We start from the raw sequence: 18,625 nt of genomic DNA, 5'->3' as shown, positions 1-18,625 counted from the left end.
GCCAGATAAGACGTGGTTCAAATAGTTTTATTGGAGGTCTTGGCTTAGAGGGAAATGCGTGTTTGGCCTTCGATTAATTCATTATGACCGGCATTCAAGCAGTCGGGCATCCAGAGAGCAAGTTTCACACAGTTTTCCCGCCAACAACGACAACTGTCAATGTCCTAGTTAAGGGCTTAGATGTGGCATTAGGCGTCGATTTAACACGACCCCATTCCCATTCAGCCGTTTTAAATGTTTCAGCCTGGCCACTCGAAGTTTGGGCGCGCTAAGAGCGCCTAAAAGTGCTTCAGGCCAGGCTCAGGACCAGGTTCAGGACTAGGACGAACTTATGAATACGCATTCACACACACACACACACACACACATAGAGGGGGATTGAATTCAAGGATGTGAGAGAGCCACTGTCACAGCGCTGATAAAATGTGAAGCGGATTAGGAACAGGCAGCTCCTTTCAGCCGCCGCACCGTGGAACACAATCAGTAAATGGCACTTGATTCACTGCGCAAGTGGAATTTTTGATAACTTTGCCAAGAGGAAAAGTTGGTCAAAAGTTGGCTGTCGCTTTAATGCGTATAAATGCTTATCTGGCAACGAGTATATGACTAGATCACGATGGCTTTGCTGCGAGTCTCAAAGCCAACTTAAATCCACTGAAGGCATTGGCTTTCTTTGCTACCAGCTTTCAGCTTTACTTCTTCGCTTCTCTCTTTGCTGGTTTCTTTTCTTTCCTTTTTTTTTACTTTTCTTTGTTTTCCAAAGTTGGCAAAGTTTTTAGCTCGAGCATTTGCGCCTCGCAGCGTCGCACACGCACACACATATCTATATCTATATCTACACATAATTCAGCAAGAAGCTAGGGCAACACGTCACACAAATGTCGCCAAAAGCCAGTCTCGATGCACGCCATCCATCTTGAAGGCATTGGTCCGCTGCACAATTGAATTATTACATCGGGTGGAGCAGACGTTTGCCCATTTGGTACTCGATTTGGTCACTTAGCCAGCCAACAAGAAGCAGCAGCAACAACAGCTGAGAATATCGTTGGTAACAGCAAGGACCACCACCCACCACCCACAGCAAGGACATCGACACTCATTTGCACCCATGTCTGTTTGCCTTTCGTCTGTGCGAAATAAGGGTTATCATCGGGTTCTCTGTAAGCTATGAACTCGGAAATAAATGCCAAAATATAAATTTCCATGCCCTGTTGTTTGATTCACTGTTCTATTTTTACAAACTAAAGGATTGAAATGATTCGTATGCCACAACTACGGTCAATATTAAAATAAACTATAAATCTAAAACGTAAATATGTAAAAAGATGTAATCAAATGATGTACACTTTAAAAACATTCAAATATTCATGACACGCATAAGTGTTATTGATACCTATTTAAACTACTGATTTTAAGCCCTGAATTTCGATTTTATTTATTATTTAACTGGTTTTTCTCTTTTTTTCCCTGTATCTGTTGTAACCCTGATGGCCGACTTTGGCTGCCTTTGGCTTACTGACCCATTCGCATCCTAGTTGACCTTCAGTCTGGGCTTTTATTTGATGACGGCTTGTTGTTGGCCCTGTCGTTTTCCGATGTTGTCAGCTGTGTTTTTGTGTTTGCCCTCCTTCAGCTGTGTGTATTCGACTGCGAACAGCAAATTAAAACAATTTTAACAGCTACTTTCGATGTCGTTTGTCGTCGTCTACGTTTCCTCCATAAATAAAACATGTCCACTTGTTATTGCTGCCCTCGACAGACGTTATTCCTGGCTATATCGATGTCCATGTGTTCCTGGCTCTCGGTTCCAACTGCCTGCAGCCGGGCATTGTTATTGGTTATTGGGCTCTACAGATTGGCATTGGCAGCGTCTTTGTTATTGAACTATTTACATTTGTTGCTGCAGGGCGTCGGCTAATTTACGACCCTCTCCCGGGCATCAATGAGCCTTAAAGCAACCGGCAAATTGTTGTTCATAAATAAATATGCCGAACATAAATCCCTACGCTATAAATAAGCGTGAGCAGGCGTCAAGCAATTTATAGGCATTGATTTTCCGGCTCCTCGCTCCGTCGACTCAGAGCCTCTAAAAAAGGGAGTTGCCCTTGCCCGGAAAAGTGACAAAAGTCTTGGGTGCTTACCCCAAAAAGTGAAAGTGAAACTTTTGCTGTGAGGTCGGGGGTCAGCCGCAGCACGTTGTTATTGTTTCTACTTCTGTTTGCCCCACGTTGTCCAACTGACACTTATTAGATAAGTTTTAGAGCAGCTCGAACCGCCAGCTACCGTACATCATTTCACCATTTAGCGGTCCAAAAAGTCGTCTTCAGTTTTAATTGCACGCTTATCTGGGCCAAAGACAATGCGAATGCCATTCGGCCTCTCGAAATCCCCAGCTAAGCCGGTCCAATAAGACTTTTTATTGTCTTAGCCGGGCATTTAAATTGATCAAAAATGTTGCAAGGCAAACCAGAACAGCAAAGCAATGCCTAAGCCAGGGCAAAAGACCTGGAGTCTTGGAGCGCCTGACGATTCCATTCAATCTATAAGTAATTTCTTGGCCATTTTTATCACCCAGCCAGGAGGAAGCCGACGTTGCCGGGCGATGAGCTGAGACCACCCACGTGATTTGAATATTTTTCCAATAAACTTCAACAGCTTTTCAACAGTTCGAGTGGGGGTTTGAGTCCAACGGCCTGATCCTGCTGCTTTCCCATCCTGTTTTCATTTACATATTGGATTTAAATGCCCAAGACTTCCTTCCGTCCTTCCTTCCTTGTCCAGCTGAGTGTTTTTCCAGCTCGACTTTGGCTTTTGTGTCAGAGGACCACGAAAAGGAAAACGAAGCAGTGGCCTAAGCTTAATCGAATTTCCCGCAAATTGGCAATAAATTTTAATTTTGAAAGCGATTCCCCAGCGCTGATTGAAGTTAATCAAAGTGAGGCCGCAACTTAAGGGGGCTCGCTCGAGGTAGGACTCCATTTGGCCACAATGCGATGCAGCTCCATGCACTCCATTGTCCTTTTGCCGGGGCAATGCACTTCGCAGGCTGCAGCCCGAAATCCCATTCAATTTGCAGGTAAAAGCGCGGGAGCTCCTGCCAAAAACTTAGCGGCAAACAAGTTGCAAAGAGCAGGAGGCAAAAACAAGGCTTATTTACCTTGGTCAGGAAGGGTTTTTTCCTCGGAAGCAAAGGCAGTGCAGCAGCACCAGTAGCAGCTTTTGAAACTACTTCATCAATTTCATTCAGCACAACGGCGCCGCTTTTTTTCACTGCTCTGCTTGCTCGCTCTGTCCTTTATTTTGTTGTTTCTAGCTTGCTTTTTTTTTTGCGTCCATAATCAACTTAAAAGGCATTGGCATCGTGAAAAAAGTCAGGAACTAGCATAGCTACACAGGAAAATATTTAATCGTCTGCGCAAAATATGTCATCTTAAATCCAATTAGGACATATGTATATTTAACATCAAGACAATACCAATTAGTTTTTGCGATACTTTGAAATATTTTGCTAACTTTCCACAATTATGTACTTAAGAGTTTTAAAATTTGCTAGTTTAGTTTTTTTCTGAAAATCCATATGAAATGCCAATTCTAAAGTATAGAATAGCTCTTTAAAGTATATTTTGGATTTTTAAAAGGCCAAAACTATTCAAATTTGTCTTCTGTGTAGGCTTAGACCATGGTGATACAATTTCGTAGTTGTGAATATAGCTGTTGCTGGTTGCTAGTTGTTGGCTGTTGGTTGCTGCCGGTTGGCCATTGGTTGCTAGACCGCCAGAGGCATTGGCATCGCTGTTACGACGATGCCAGCTATTACGCCACTTTTGGCCAGGACACCCAGTGTGCCCGTGTTCCGGCCTTGCCTTGTCGCCTGTCTGTCGCTATCCTTCCAGCCTGTGCCACTCGCCTCGGAAACGGATTTGACGAGGCATGCAGCACTTGTAGAAGCAGCGTTTTGACACTAATTTCATTTGGTGGAGACCGGTTTTTGTGGCCGGCATCGAAACAAAGAGCCCGGCAACAGTTAAAGGTTGGGAACACGTCGCGAATGGCAGGAATGGTGGGTACTACGCCGAATAAGTTGTAATTCCACTGCATTACGTTTAAGTTCAATTTGCGAGCTGTTCACAAAAACACGACGGATGGCTGTTGAAAGTTTCGCAAAGTATTTATTTATTTTGCACGCAGCAATTCCGTTTGCCTTGCGAGTTAACTGAAAACTTTAAATGGTTTTTAGCGCTCGGCGGCTAAGACAACCGAGCAAACAAACAGACGCTGATGGTTGCCTCTTGTTTCCTTTCATTTAGCCATGTTCTCAAGTGCTGCCTGCAGTTTACTTTTCCTGCACCCTTCCCAAAGGACTCGGAAATCAGCAAAACGGAGTCGAAATAATGAAGTAAATTTAAGGATGCAAAGAAAAATGTAATATCCGAGAACATTATGGCCCCGACTTTGTTGGCCGTATGTGTGCGGTTTGGAATCCTATTTCGTTCTGGAATAGTTACATTCACTAAAGTGCACTTTATACTCTTTTCTATGTACATCTCTATTTATATCAAATAACCTAAAAATTTTGCCCTGCAGCATACAGCAAATGGAATACATTTACATTTATCTTATTTTCATTTCGATATTTTCGCTGAAATTCTATCAATGTATACTATTCAATTTAATTTTCGATGTGGTATTTAAATATATTTTGGACATTGACCATGAGCTAAAAAAATTTGGCTAAGCACCGTTCTGTTAATTGAGATTTTAGAGAATTTGCTCTGTGACGAGAATTCTTCGTTTTTAGGGAGATTTTAATTTCCAAATTTCGTAAATCTTGTACATTTTATTTTAACAAAGAGAGTATTACTTTTATATATCATCTTAACGTCCTTAGATATTAGCTTTCAGTTTAATTTATTTTACTCCATTTGCCACCTGTCTGCAATTTCTTCTGCTGATCCCCCGTTCGATTTTTCTACCTAGTGCTGCCAATGCCATCCTCTTGCCTGAGCTGAAATAACCGTTTCAACTTTGACTTTGCTCCTCGAACACGATTCCTATATGGGTTGGTGCTCTCAATCTGACAATCGCATTGGAAATGCGTGTGCGCCACGCTTTAATGCGAAATTCTGATTGCGCTCGAATGGCTTCATTTATTTTCGCCACCAACGACCAGCAAACAAAATAAAAAACAAACAAAAAAACAAGAAAAATTCAACAAGAAAACAAGCAAAAACGGCAAAGAAGAGAACTGCGAGAAAATCGCAAAGGAAAAACAAACCCGACAGTTGTACATAATATTTCACTTATGCATGTGCGCCCCTCAGAGCCTGTGAGCAAAGTGAAATGAATGAACGAACGAACGAATGAATGAGTGGCATGCGTAGCGCTAGGAAATTTGTTATAGCAATTTGAACTGTCAACAGAAAACCGAAAAAGTAAATTAAGAAACATTTGAAATTTAATTCACTTGCCAAGCCGAGTCCTTCCGGCGACTATTGCCCCTATGGGGCACACATAAGTGTATACTCGCTGCGGATGCAGTACGCGTGTGTGTGTGTGGGTGTGAGCATGTGAGTGTGTGTGTGCTCGCATTAGAGCGTAGAGCTCGTGAGTGGTAGCATCATAGTCGCCGAGCATACCTGTCTGCCATGTGACACCTCCGCCACTTGAGTAACGTAACACAGCAACGCCGGGAACAACTGACAGACCCAACACCCACAGGACTCAGGAGCTCCAGCAAATGCACTGTGAAAAAAGCTGAGGACCTTTTACAAGATATACGAGTATTGGACTTAATAATTCAGGAGTTTCGCGCTTTCAATTGCAGTTGTAGTGTTTGGTACAGTATTTCGGAATATTATTTAATTGATATTTATGTTAATTAAAAGAAAACCCACATGCAATGTATTATAAGCTTAGTTTACCCCTTTTTAAGTAGCCATATAACACATATACGCATTCTTAATATCCCGTTTCCCGTCTCAAACATTTTACACATATAATAAATACACTTTTTGGTTTGTAAGCTTGTTGTTTTTCCTGTGCACAAACATTTGGAGACCTGCAAAATTAGGCGAGTGTCACGAATTTAAAATAACTTTTAATTCATTCTTGATGAACATATGCAAACGTTGTTGCCCCAGCCCGAGTGGGGCACACGGCGTATGAGTGCGGCTGGGAAAGAGCCCCAGTGCGAATGCGAACGGGAATGTGTGCGTGAGTGTGTGGTTGCCACGCCTCTCGAGTGCCACATAACTCGGGCTGAGCATAAACAACCGCACTCGCATAAATGTTCGTTAAACTCAACCCAACTGAGACAGAAATGCGGTGCCGGCAGCTCCATAGCTTCCCCTTTTGCCCCCCACCTGGGCTACATAATTATTTAGTTTCCAGTTGGACGGGAGCTGTGCACACACAGCTACTCGTACTTGGGCAAATAGACGGGGAGATTCCCTGTCTTCGATTGTCATAAATCAACAAGGACCTACACGGGGGCCATGGACCGGGCTGTCAACCGATTGTTGGCCGTTGGCATATGCTCGCTCCGCTGACCAAATGCCCAAGGCCTCTGACAGGTGCAAGTTTGAGCGACCCACTTAACGGAAAAATTCAAATTTCTGTTTGCAGTTGCCGAACTTTCCAGTTCACTTGCCAGGGGAAATAAGCGAAAAGGTATATAAGGTACAGCTGATATAGCTGGTGGCAAAGTGAAAAGTTAGCGTAAATTATGCACCAACGTGCGCGGCCCCAATAAAAATAGAAAGAAAAATTGGGAAAACAAGAACCCAGCGCAGAGAAAACAAAGAGCAGTGGCAGTGCATTGAACTGGTACCTTTGTATAGGATGTGTTACGAACCTTATGGGAATGTTTCCGCTCTCACTACCAAGTTGGCGGTAGTTGTTGTGGTTGCTGCTCCTTTCAAAGGATCCTGCCTGCCTGCCTGCCAGCCAGCCGGTTTATGCTTTCTAATCCACGCACGTTTCGCTTTTAATATTTATTTTGCGCTTTTTCACACTTTGCACACTGAGACACACTCTCACTCACTCAGACATCAAAGGATAATCGGGCAGGAGGAGGATTCTCTGGTCTGGAGGTCTGCAGGGGTTCTTCTTCCACTGATTATCGATGAACCCCACGCTCCGTTGATGCGGATGACGGAATTTGGATTACGGCTTGGTTTCTGCTTTCTTTATGCACTGCGGGCGGCGCGCACAGTTCATCAATGCAAATAGCAAATTGCCAATGGAACCACGGAGCCGCGTTATCGGCGGGTTATCAGTGCCCACTAGCGGTGGGCATTTGGATTCCGGTCTCTTGTTTATATAATTTAAATACGTTTCTGTTTCGTCTGCGAACTTTTCCAGCTACTTATGGAGCATACGCATGGATATATATGTGCAGCACTCGGGCGGTGGACAAATGTTATTTAATTATTGTTGTTGTTTACTTTTGGGCGAAGGCAGCTTTTCCCAGTGGGAACGCTATAAACACCGTTACACTAACCAACCCGCACGAAGGACCTTTTTCAACTGATTCGCACTCGAAGTCGCGGCGGAACGAGGCAGCTCGACGATCCGAACTCCTGTTTTCGGTTGACGGGCCAGAAAGCCGAGCCGAGCATCCAGTCGGCTGTGTGTGGAACGCGAACGCTTCGGCATTTTGTGGACCAATACAATTTGGAAAAGGACCAGCGGACCCTTTTGTGGATGCTGTGTGCCAAGTCCAAAGCGTTCCGCCTGATAAGAGGCTGCAACGCGTTTTTTCGCCCAGCGCGCATTGACAACAATTTATTTTTTGCACGTTGCTCGCATTTAAATGTTTTTGCTTATTGTCTTCCGTCTCTCTCGCTGGAAATTTGTGTGTGTGTGCGCACTTTTTTAATCACTTAAAAATGTATGTGCCTTTTTTCGACACGTGCGTGTCAAAATGCTACCAAAGGGTTAAACGTCAAAGGAAAAAAACGAGTGGCGCGGAAGGGGAATGGGTAAGAGGGCTAGAGGAAGACACACGCTGGCTGGCAATTTGTTGCCAAGTTTATTACAGTGACAAACAGGCCAGGTCCGAACGAACTGCACGCGCTAAAGACGTCACGCAGCGATATGCAATGCCAAAGTTAATGGCTATAATCCCGAACGAGTTGGACAAGTCAGGCGGAGGAGCCGTTTCTTTTTACGAGTGCGTAATAAGAAAGCCGGAGACGTGCCAACAGGACGTGATGGTACAAAAATCAGGAGGAGGCTGGCTCCATTCTACTCCGGCTCTCCTGGAGTTTTTAAATTTCAGCACGCAACCCATCCTAATCCCGACCAAATTAAAAACATTATCCTCCTCATCGTGGCCAAAAGAGAGAGCGGAACCGGAAATGAGAGAGAGCGAGAGCGAGAGAGATAGAGAAGGAAGGAGAGAGCTTGTCGGCCGGGCTAAGAGCCTCGGACTGACTAGGTTAGTGGGCCAGCCAACTTAAGCCAGCAATTAAATTCGAGCCCAGCTCGCAGGCTGCATATCGACTCGCAGGATGCCAGGATCCAAGGTGTTATCCTGCCATGCGTGTGCATTGCACTTGAACGGCTGCTTTAAAGGTGTGCCTTTGCCATTTGACACTCTCTTGAGCTCTGGAACTAGAGCTAGAGACTTTGCTAAGTATTTTTCAATTAAAACGATGGCGAAACTTGCACGCATGATAAGCACAAAAGTTTTTCATTGTCAGCGCCTAAAAGCATGCTACACAATGACAGCCTGGAAACTTTCGCCTTCCCGCATAGCAGGACCAAAACCGAAACCAGACAAGTCTCGACGGGCGCCCATCAATCTCTCAGGCACCCATAGCATAACATAATGTTGGTACAAGTATTCTTGCCACTTCCGATTCGCCTCTTTTTCTGCGACTGCCAGCGACACATATTTAAATCAGGATCGGGTGACTCGAATCGGCTTCCGGGCGCTTAGGCTCTTGAAAAATTAACTTTGCCGCCTACTGGCGCCACTAAATAAGCACGATTCTGACTTTTAAAAAGATAGAGTGCACTAAGAAAATGTTTATGGTTTTAATAGCTTTTAAGTGCGTCCCTTTAACTCTGGGAATATAAAAATTTCTCCGGTAATTTAAAAACCACAGGATAGGATCACCTAGGACGAAGGATTTAAAAGAAATCACTTACTTTTTTAAAAGGAAAATTAATTCAGTAAAAAGCTGGAGTGGACTAAACTAAATCTGCATGTGTAACACGACGCTGCATACAAACATTAAGAGTAAAGAAAAATAATTTCTTCGAATTTAGACGAGTGACCATGGAAACACGTGTTTCCAGGGAATTTAAGGGGCATTCACGCCGGCTTTTCTTCGAGTGTGGCTTTTGAAAAGCTTCTAATCTAAGTGCTATGGAATCACCAGCGATGTGTCGGCGACATGTGGGCAGGGATTGGGTGTCCTGGGTGATATTGGAGTGCGAAGTGACCCTGCCCAGCATTAAACTGGACAAAGCTGTGCCTGTTGCTGTCCTGCGTTCAGTTTGCCTTTGCGTTTGGGCTCGCCTTTGCCGCCTGTCCTGTGCCTTTGATGTGGATGAGGATGAGGATGTGGCTGCGAATGTGGATATTTCTGTCTTCTGACATGAGCTGCAAAGTGCGGCACGTGTTGGCGTAACAATTTGGCAGGACCAAAATAGCAACAGCAACAACAACACCAGGGCGTCCAGGACAATGGCAAACGCTTTTATGTGCCGTAATGAAAAACTGTTATCTGCGTGCGCAATTTGAACGCAATTTGGTAACGCGTTTCGCCACATAAAACTTAAGTGACCCGAAACCGGGCCGACAGGAGCGAAGCTGCACATAGCACATAGCAAATACATGGCGGTCCGGAGATCTAAAGGACCATTCCACCTCCTTTCGGTTGGGTCGTGTGTTTATGGCCCTGCGTGCAGCTTGCAAAAACTGTTGACACTCGCAGGAAAGTCAGAAAAGGCCAAGCAAGGTCCAAAAACAACCTGAGTGTGAGAAATGAAATTGTTTGGCGATTATGAAGCATTAAAGCCAAATGTGCCGTTCAACGGCATCCGTTTCACTTTGTCGTCACCATCAACGCACTTTACTTTTATTTACATGTCACTCAACTAAGGCAGGCACACAAAGCCCTCCGTTTGCTCCGCTTGCATTCCGCTGGAGAACCGTCGTGTGGCAACAGATTTGCTGCAGCTGCGGCTTTGGCAAACTATCATTAACATGTGGCATCCGGCGACCCCCTGAACCATGAACCCTCAACCCATGGCTGCCCACTCAGCGTGGACAACAAAAATCCTGCGCTCTTGCAGTTTTTACAACTTTTCCCCGCCCGGCTGCTGCTGGTGCTTATTTACTTGTAAAATTTATTAAATATTTTTGTGGCTGTTGCCTTTGCTTTGTTACCCTTTTTTCGTGTCCTCCCTTGCTGTTTTGTGTACCTTTCTTTTCATTCGGGCCCCTCATTTTTTATGTACCGCAAAATTGCTGACGTTTTTAATCCTTAAGAAGCTTTTGGCTCACATTTTTACTGCACCCGCCGTTTAGAGAGCAGCCAGCAAGCGGGCTTACCTTTCTTTTTTAATATGCATTTTGCATAATTTTCATATAAACATTACTCATACGCCATGTGCACCGTGCAGTAGCAGAAACACCCGGCAGCATTGTAGCTACATAATAAGCAAAACAATTTAGCCAGCTTAACACAAATGAAATTTTGAGCCGGGCTCGCTAAACCGCGGCTGTAATTTGATTGGCAGAGGTTACAGGTTACGGGTTAATGGTACACAGCTCCAGCGTGCCCCAAATTGTTGCACCCGACGCCAGTGGTCCAACATTTGTTGGCTTAATAAACTTTTATTGAGAGCACCAGATCGCAAATATCTGCGTAGCTCGCCAGTTCAGCAGTCAAACAAAACCATAGCCGGTATTAGACAACAATAACAGCAGAAAGCAGGGGCTATCTCTTCATTGACCAGCCAGGGGCGTAGATGAATAGGGGGTAACTTACTTGTAAAATCGAAATAATGCAACCCTTCTACGCAGCTGCAATTTGCAATATTTTTGTGCGAGCCCAAGCTGCAGCTTTTGGCGCCGCCGGCTATCAAATTTTAATTAAAATTCAAAAACCAATAAATGCTCCTCGGCAAGAAACAAAAGGGGGCGAAATACTCGCTCTCTCTGAGAAAATAAACTTGCATGCGGCATGTAGCATGCAGCACAAAAGGATGCCACTAAAACGATCTATTAAAAATATTTCGCATGCATATTATTCTATGCACTTTTTCGAGTTTGCCCAGCCAACTCGACAACCCATGGCTACATGCACATATTTGTGTCTGTCTGGCCAATAAAACAACGTTTATGCAAGCTAATTGAGAATTCCACAACTCCAGAGACTCGAAAATATTTTTCCGGATCTTATCAACATGGTTTGGGAGAATTTTATTGCATTGCGAAATGCAAAAGGTAATTGTCTACCGTCACATTGTCCAATCCTCACATGCCACAAACTTTCGCCCAGTTCAAGGAACTATGGAACTTTTGCCTGGTAATTAAGCACTGAACAGAAACAATGACGGAGTATTTTCCACTCGCTTGCCCAGCTGTCTATTGTTGTTTCTGTTGCCGCTTGTTATAGTTTAGCTGTACACTGTGGAATTAAAATAATGTATAAAATAATTGCAGAAATGATTTTAAGTGGATGTCTAAAAAAGCGCCGGGGCTTAAAAGCATTTATAAAGGTGTTGAAAAGCATGCAACCATATATTTTCACTCAATGCTTCTCGAGAGTATGCAACTATGTGTTTTCACTGCATTCCTATTTGACACCCTTTTATTGCATTTAAGCATGCACATGCACTTTACATTATGTATCTGAAATGGCGCCTATAAAAAGTGAATAATTTTTCCATTCTACAATTGATTTTTCTGGGTGTACCCAATGCAGCTGCACTACCTCCAGCCAGCTGCTGCCTTCGCCGGCATTGTTTATGTATCTTAAGGATAATGACGCGCTTCATTATGCGCCTGTGTGAAGATGCTCCGTGAATGCAGCTCGTACTGCCTTTTGGCTGTTGGCGCTGCTGGCGCTCTTGCTTTATGTTTCCGTGGTATTTATTTTTAATTTTTTAAGTTCCCCATCTTTTGCGTAAAAACTTTTCGACTCCCAGACGTCGCGACGTTTTCGCAGAGATAATAGAAACTCGATACGCTTTGCGCATCTAAGCTTTATCTATGGCTGACTCCCTCGCTGTTTTGGCATTGTTCTCGCGGCCCTCCCCGCCTTTTGTTTTTATTTACCCACACCGGGGCAAACGGCTTTTACAAGCAGTAAATTTAAGTTGCTGCTGCTCCTTGCTACTTCCTGTTTTCTTTTTTTTTCTACCGACTTCGGCCCTTTTATCCTCCGCCAGCACTCCTTGCGGTGCGGTGGAAATAAAAATGTTGAATCGTCATAAATGGCTCCATAAACTACGTCAATAATGCCCATGCCCCCAATGCCTGGCCTCGACATCGCAATTCGCAATGTTGCCGGGTTACTTGTAAGGCATCCGCCAGGAATGAGCATAAAAATGAGAATGGAAATAAAAATAGTTGGCCAGCGTAAACGCCCCGTGATTTTTACATAGGGCAGCCATCAGAGCCTCCAACGCCATGTCCAGGCAAATCTCGACTCCAAGTCCGAGTTCCAAGTCCTTTTTTTTCTGTCCGCTTGTTTTTTATTGTTTGCATTGGGACGTCATTGCCATGGGCGCGAAATGCTGGCTAGAATTAATTAAAATGAATGAGGGGACATGTCATAAACAAAGGCAAAGTCAACTGTTGACTGAGCGACCCGACCGCCCCCATTCCAAAAGCTTGTCAGCGGGGGCGTGTCCCCAAGATAAAACCACATCAGAGAACGAAAAGCAAGCCATTGCGACCAGCAGCGAAAAAAATAAAACGAAAAAATGCGGAAAATCGGGGGAGAAATTGTAACGAAAAGAAAACTCCATAAATATTTCAAGTCCTTCGTCCTAGCGAGTGGCGCCATCTATCGATGGAGTGTGTTCGTATGTGTGGGGGTGCCTGTAAAACAAGTCATAAATTATAGCCCGCCACTGTCAAAGTTCAGCTGACTGCGTTTTGGCCAGCCAAGTGCCAAAGAAATGCTGCACAGCCAGCAAATATTGCGCATACGCCGCGTGGCTGCAACATGCCGCTGGCTGGCCGACAAGTGCAATGAACTCAATTTGCGGACCTAAAACCAAGGGCTAAAAAAATACAAATTATAAGCCGAGCATTTCTATTGCAGCGGCAATTTATGGCCAGCCAACTGATGTTTAATTAGCTAACAAATTCGAAAAAATATCTGAAAGGTTGTGGAAAAAGGTCGTGGGCCACGAAACTTTGATGTGGTTTTCAATTCGTCTTCTGACTATTGACATTCTAAGCCCAAAAGAGCAAAAGGCTTAAAGCGAAATGATTTTCAATGGGGGTCCGTAATTAACCGGCTTTAAGAACAGACCCTCACCCACACAGATATACGTACCTTTTGAAACGAAACAATTAGCCTGTGAATTCCGTGTTAGTTGGCCCAAATTCAACTCAACCCGCCTCGACTCAACTCAACTCGACACTCCTCAACTTGACACTCGACTCCTGACACACGCACTCGGCGAGCTAATTATGCTGCAAATACTTAAAAGATGACGCAGCAGAAAGCACTTAACGCCCCAAAAATGAGTGTACGAGTATATACGGAGCTTATACATATACATGTATGCTATCATATGCGTGCTCGGGTGTTTAAGCGTGTTTTTGTGTGTATTATTTCATATAATATTTTCTTAGCTGTTCTGGCAGCACAAAAGATCATGCCAAGACATAAATCTCAACGTTTCAGTTGGCCCAAGACGCTAACGACGACGGCAATGAGGAGTTAAGACGTCGTCATCATCTGGCAACGAGCTGGGTAACTACGTGTGTACATTTGCTCATATATACTCGTCCATGCATATATATAAATCGTTCGGAGAAATACAAATACTTTTGGCATATTCTCATTGTCATTATTTTTGTTAGGCTGACACAGCTAATAACGTGCCGTATGATTGCTGCAAACGCAGCGTATGAGTAATCATAATGGCACCACACACTCACACACCCACTCATACCCACACACACACACACAAAGTCATGTCGAATATTTGTGGCAATGCGTAAATTGCTTCTGTTTCTCTTGTTGCGTTACGCACAAAACTTTGGCTAGAGCGCCCAAAAATACGCGTATAATGAAAAATCGCCAAAATTTTGCAGCGCTCAAATGTATGGTACACTTTTTGTTCTTGCTTTGATTAATACTTCCATATGGCCAACTGGCAACCAACGAACTAGACGCGTTCGAGGCACATTAATAAAATATAACAATTTATGGCGGCTTATAATAAAAGCTGCCAGCAGGCACACGACAGGGTGGCTGACATATAAATTTAGAAAAAAAATTCAACATTACTTTTTAACTGCAATTAACTTAATGAGAGTATACGCTTGACGAATTCGTGCATAAAAATTCACAAACCGTTTTTTTTTTTAATGCAACTCAACCAAATTACGGAAATATCAATATCAACTTTGCTTCTAACTAAATAAATACAAAAAATGAAAACTTCACTTTGCATATTTATCTTGCCGAGTTGCGACACTCCACAATTCATCTGCACCCTAAACCCCTGCAAACAGAAAATTTATGAAAAATTTACTTAAACACAGTTTTCCGTTACATTGACAAACTTTGAGCCGGGAAAAGTGCTCGAACAATGCAAGGACACTTCAGCAGCCACAAGGCACAACAAAGGACACAACCAGCTAGAGCAGCCATAGTCAAAAAAGCAAAAAAAGAAATGTGTACAACAATTTGTTGGCTGCCCCTGCTAACTGTGCGCATTTGTTAGACTTCAATGCGGAGTGGTTGGGCTGATTTTATGCCGCATTTAATAATGCCAGCCCACAAAAATCACATCCGCCAATTTACAACGCCAAACCGAATCGATGCCGCATCCTCGACTCGCTGGGTTGACGTCTACTTATAAGAAATATCAGCCACGAGATGCTCAATGCTCAATACTCGACGCTGGATGCTGTATGCTCGACTCGGGTTCAGGGCAAACTTTCCCAGAAAGTTGTCGTATATTTGTTGCCTTTTTCACAATTCATTAAATTTGATTAGAGAACTTTTGCCATAAAAATTACGAAATTGTGCCGTTGACGCAGCTAGCCCTCGTCTCGGGATCAGGCCCAAGTTCCCCAATATACCATATATGTATATGTGTGCGTTTATATAGAAAAGCCGGTGTGTGTGTGTGTGGTTAAGATTTGTGTTTGTTGTGCGTGGATATGATTTCGTGCATGTGCTCCCTGGGTTTTTCGGCAAAAGTTTCAACTGTCAGGTGGCAAAAGCCAATCGCCAGCTATCGGAATTTTTCCCCAATTTATATGCCTTCTTCGCCCATCGCGCAGCAAAAATCACCCACCACCCACCATATTAGAGGTCGTATTATTTATCGTCCGACGACCCTTTTCGCTGGGCAGGGTCAAGTTGACAAAGTTTGTTAAACTCTGATCTGTGCGGACTCGTGCTGCTGCAGAGCAGACAAAAGTGCTCATAATTAAATGCAAAGGCTCGTTGGAATTAAAAACGCAAAGGCATCGCTTTTAAGGCTGCTTAATAATTAAAACAACTTAATGGACTTGGCCTGCCAGCAGCGAACGGAGTAGTCTGAATGCGAACTTCTTTCCCTCCCGTTGATCTCCAAAAACTTCCTTTTCTGAGTGCAGCGGCAATTGAATTAAGTTGCTGCTCAAAGTGAAAAACGCACCCGAAATGTTTGACTGGTAATTGCCATTTAAACTCATTCGTCTAACTTTTCAAGGTCCCTCGATGGTAGAAAATCCCGTAGGAAACGGTGAACACAATACTGCGGAATGCAATCCCTGGCTTTTGCTTATTAAGCTCTGGTACGCTGGGCAAAAATTTCAAAATTAAACAATGCTTACGTACACACGCATCGCTCTGCATATTTCAGCGGGAATTTAGGTCCGGGCCACGGATATGGGAAATGGGGTAAAATGAATATGCCTTCACGCTTGACCCGAAACATAAACTCCCAGCGACTCCTGGACTCCCGGACCACTGACTAAAGCCCCCGGGAACCCCATCAGCTCGCTTAGAAAGAGGAGCCAGAGCCGGAGCAGCATCAGCAGATTGAAGATTCCAGCATTCGACATAATGTTGCGGTTAAGCTAAACGACTGCATAGAACAAGCTTTTTATGCCGGTCCAGCGCTCGCTGACCTCCGCCCTTGCCCATTTTCCCCTCTTGGTTTTTCCCCGATTTTCTCCTGCTATTTCTCCGGTTTTCCCACACTCACACACTGACACACACAAACTCATGGGCAGCTGTGTATGCATGTGGGTTGTTCCTGCGGCCAGGCACATGCGATTACTGAACTGGCTCGCTCGCTTCCATATACCACAAAAGCCATACATATGCATACACTAAGAGCGAATTGGGCATTTCTGTGATTGGGAGAAGGTTCTAGGGAGAAGGGAAAGTCAATAAGACACTCAATTTGTATTATATTAGTTTTCAAAATATAATAGTATTTAGAAAACATTGTTTCCCCTAATCTTTAATATATTTTCAATTTAAATCCCCTTTAAGGGTATTTGTGTTACTATGTAAGCCCATTGCCGATGATTGCCGCCCGTTGTGTATTTAAATGAGGATTCCGTAAAATCCATTTAAAGGCCCGACCACGGACGCAGCTCCCGTCGAGGAATCACTCGCTCCTGGCCCGAACTCCATATGAATGAACTTATTTCCGAATGTTTTCTTCTACGCATTGAGTGCTTAACAGGTTCTCAACTCTATAGAGGAAGTGTCTGCGAACGGAAATAACTACCTTGGCGCCCCATCGTTTCAGTTCGTTCCATTTCGTCCTGTCACGTCATTGTGACTCCATCAGCAGCTGAGGGCAAGCATTTTTTTGCTTTGCACCGTAAAATAAATGCATTAAAATGATGATTCGGTTATTTGGCTATTTGCTGTATTTTATTTATGGAAAAACGTCCCAAAAGCCGTTGGTTAATAGCTTTAAAATAAACCGTAAAATATTTGATTGTTGGCAAAAGGTATTAATTAAAATTTCTGGCACGTATGTCCTAGCTGAAATTTAAACAATTTCGACAACAGCAAAAATTTATTGTTTTACACTTTATACAGATTTTCCAAATGCGAGCTAAAAGGGTGGATGGCAAAAATATAACTCAATTGCGTTTATTGGTTATTTTTATTTTACATATTAAAATGTAATAAAGTGGCCAATGTTTTCTGATGAAAAATTTTATAAGAAAAATATATATCTTCGCTTGGATTGCAACCAAACATTTTCAAACGTAATTGGCAAACAGCAATCTCGATGTCTCGACAAAACTGATTGATTCGATCTCCGGCTCAATTAAATGAACTCAACGCTTCGCAGCTTATTACTCAATCCAGCCACGCTTTTATATGGCATTGTGGTGGCCCTCAAGTGGCTCCGAGTTGAATCCACACGATTTTGCCCCATGTCCTTGGCAGCAAATTAGCTTAGCCGCCGTTAATATGGAATGCCAGTGGCAATTGCGATTCGCATACGAAAATCGAATGAAATGGTTAATGGGTTTGTCGAATCGGAAGGGCATGCCACGAAGCCCAAGACGTTGACAAGGAATCGCTGATAATTGACATTGCGACTTCGATGGCTTGGCTTTGGTTGGGTTTTGGGCGATTGATGGCATTGGTTTGGCTTGGCATTATTATTTTATTGTTTCACCCTGCTTATGAAGTAATAATCCAGCAGCGTCAACACAATTCGATTGTCAGCACAAAGAGCCAGAACCAGAACACTTCGGACACTGCGGCATCGCAATCAGCAAATCAGCAGCGCCGCCAGTCGACTGTTCAACAAAATCAGTTAGCAAATCCACTCAAATGTGCGCCGCGCATTTCCATAGACACATTGACAGCTGCCCGCATGACGCCCGCCCGCAGCTCGGAATCTGCTTCTCGGTTTCTGCCCTATGATATCTGCACTGGGAGAAAATTATCTACAAACATATAATAACACATTACGAATCAAATAGATCAATTATCTTTTTAAAAATATTTAAGTATCTCATTATATCTCACTGTGTTTGCTAACAGAAGAAGGACACTGTACCTTATTTTCTGTAATAGAACTTACTGGATCCCCTCATGACTTTTCTTTGGGTGTGCTGGATTGACTGACGGCACAGTGGACGCGGATGTCCCCACCTCCGGTTGTCTCTACTTGGCTCATATGAATAGAGTCAGCAGCGCATCGATTTCACTTCATTTGATGCCGACCAGCAAGCTGAGCACCGAGCACCCAGAACTGAGCACTGACTAACTGACTGCCAGGATGGCTATCTGGCTGACTGATGGGCAGGCAACTCAATATAGCGGGCCCAGGACGCGAGTGCCTCTGGCAGAATGTTAAGCGACACATGTCCGTTGTTGTTTGCCGTCGTTGCCACGAGGACTTCGCATTTCGGATTTCCACTCAGCCTAAGACTTAGCCGCAG

At 43.8% G+C, this 18,625-nt stretch overlaps 1 protein-coding gene and 1 long non-coding RNA gene across 4 annotated transcripts in view; one reads left to right on the top strand and one right to left on the bottom strand.

Moving 5' to 3' along the window:
* The window catches only part of LOC6618761, a 57,477-nt gene extending 49,968 nt beyond the window's left edge, over nucleotides 1–7,509 (bottom strand). For both annotated transcript variants that reach the window (XM_032722411.1, XM_002042983.2), the window contains exon 1: nucleotides 6,854–7,509. The gene's annotated coding sequence lies outside the window, so the exon portion shown is untranslated. The remainder of the gene's footprint in view (nucleotides 1–6,853) is intronic.
* The window catches only part of LOC116801627, a 127,182-nt gene that overhangs the window by 65,387 nt on the left and 43,170 nt on the right, over nucleotides 1–18,625 (top strand). The gene's annotated exons all lie outside the window — the stretch shown is intronic.

The sequence above is a fragment of the Drosophila sechellia genome, chromosome 3R (assembly GCF_004382195.2).
Source record: "Drosophila sechellia strain sech25 chromosome 3R, ASM438219v1, whole genome shotgun sequence".
Classification (NCBI taxonomy): Eukaryota; Metazoa; Arthropoda; class Insecta; order Diptera; family Drosophilidae; genus Drosophila; species Drosophila sechellia.
The sequence above is the reverse complement of the archived record's forward strand: the minus strand, read 5'-3'. Positions and strand labels throughout refer to the sequence as shown.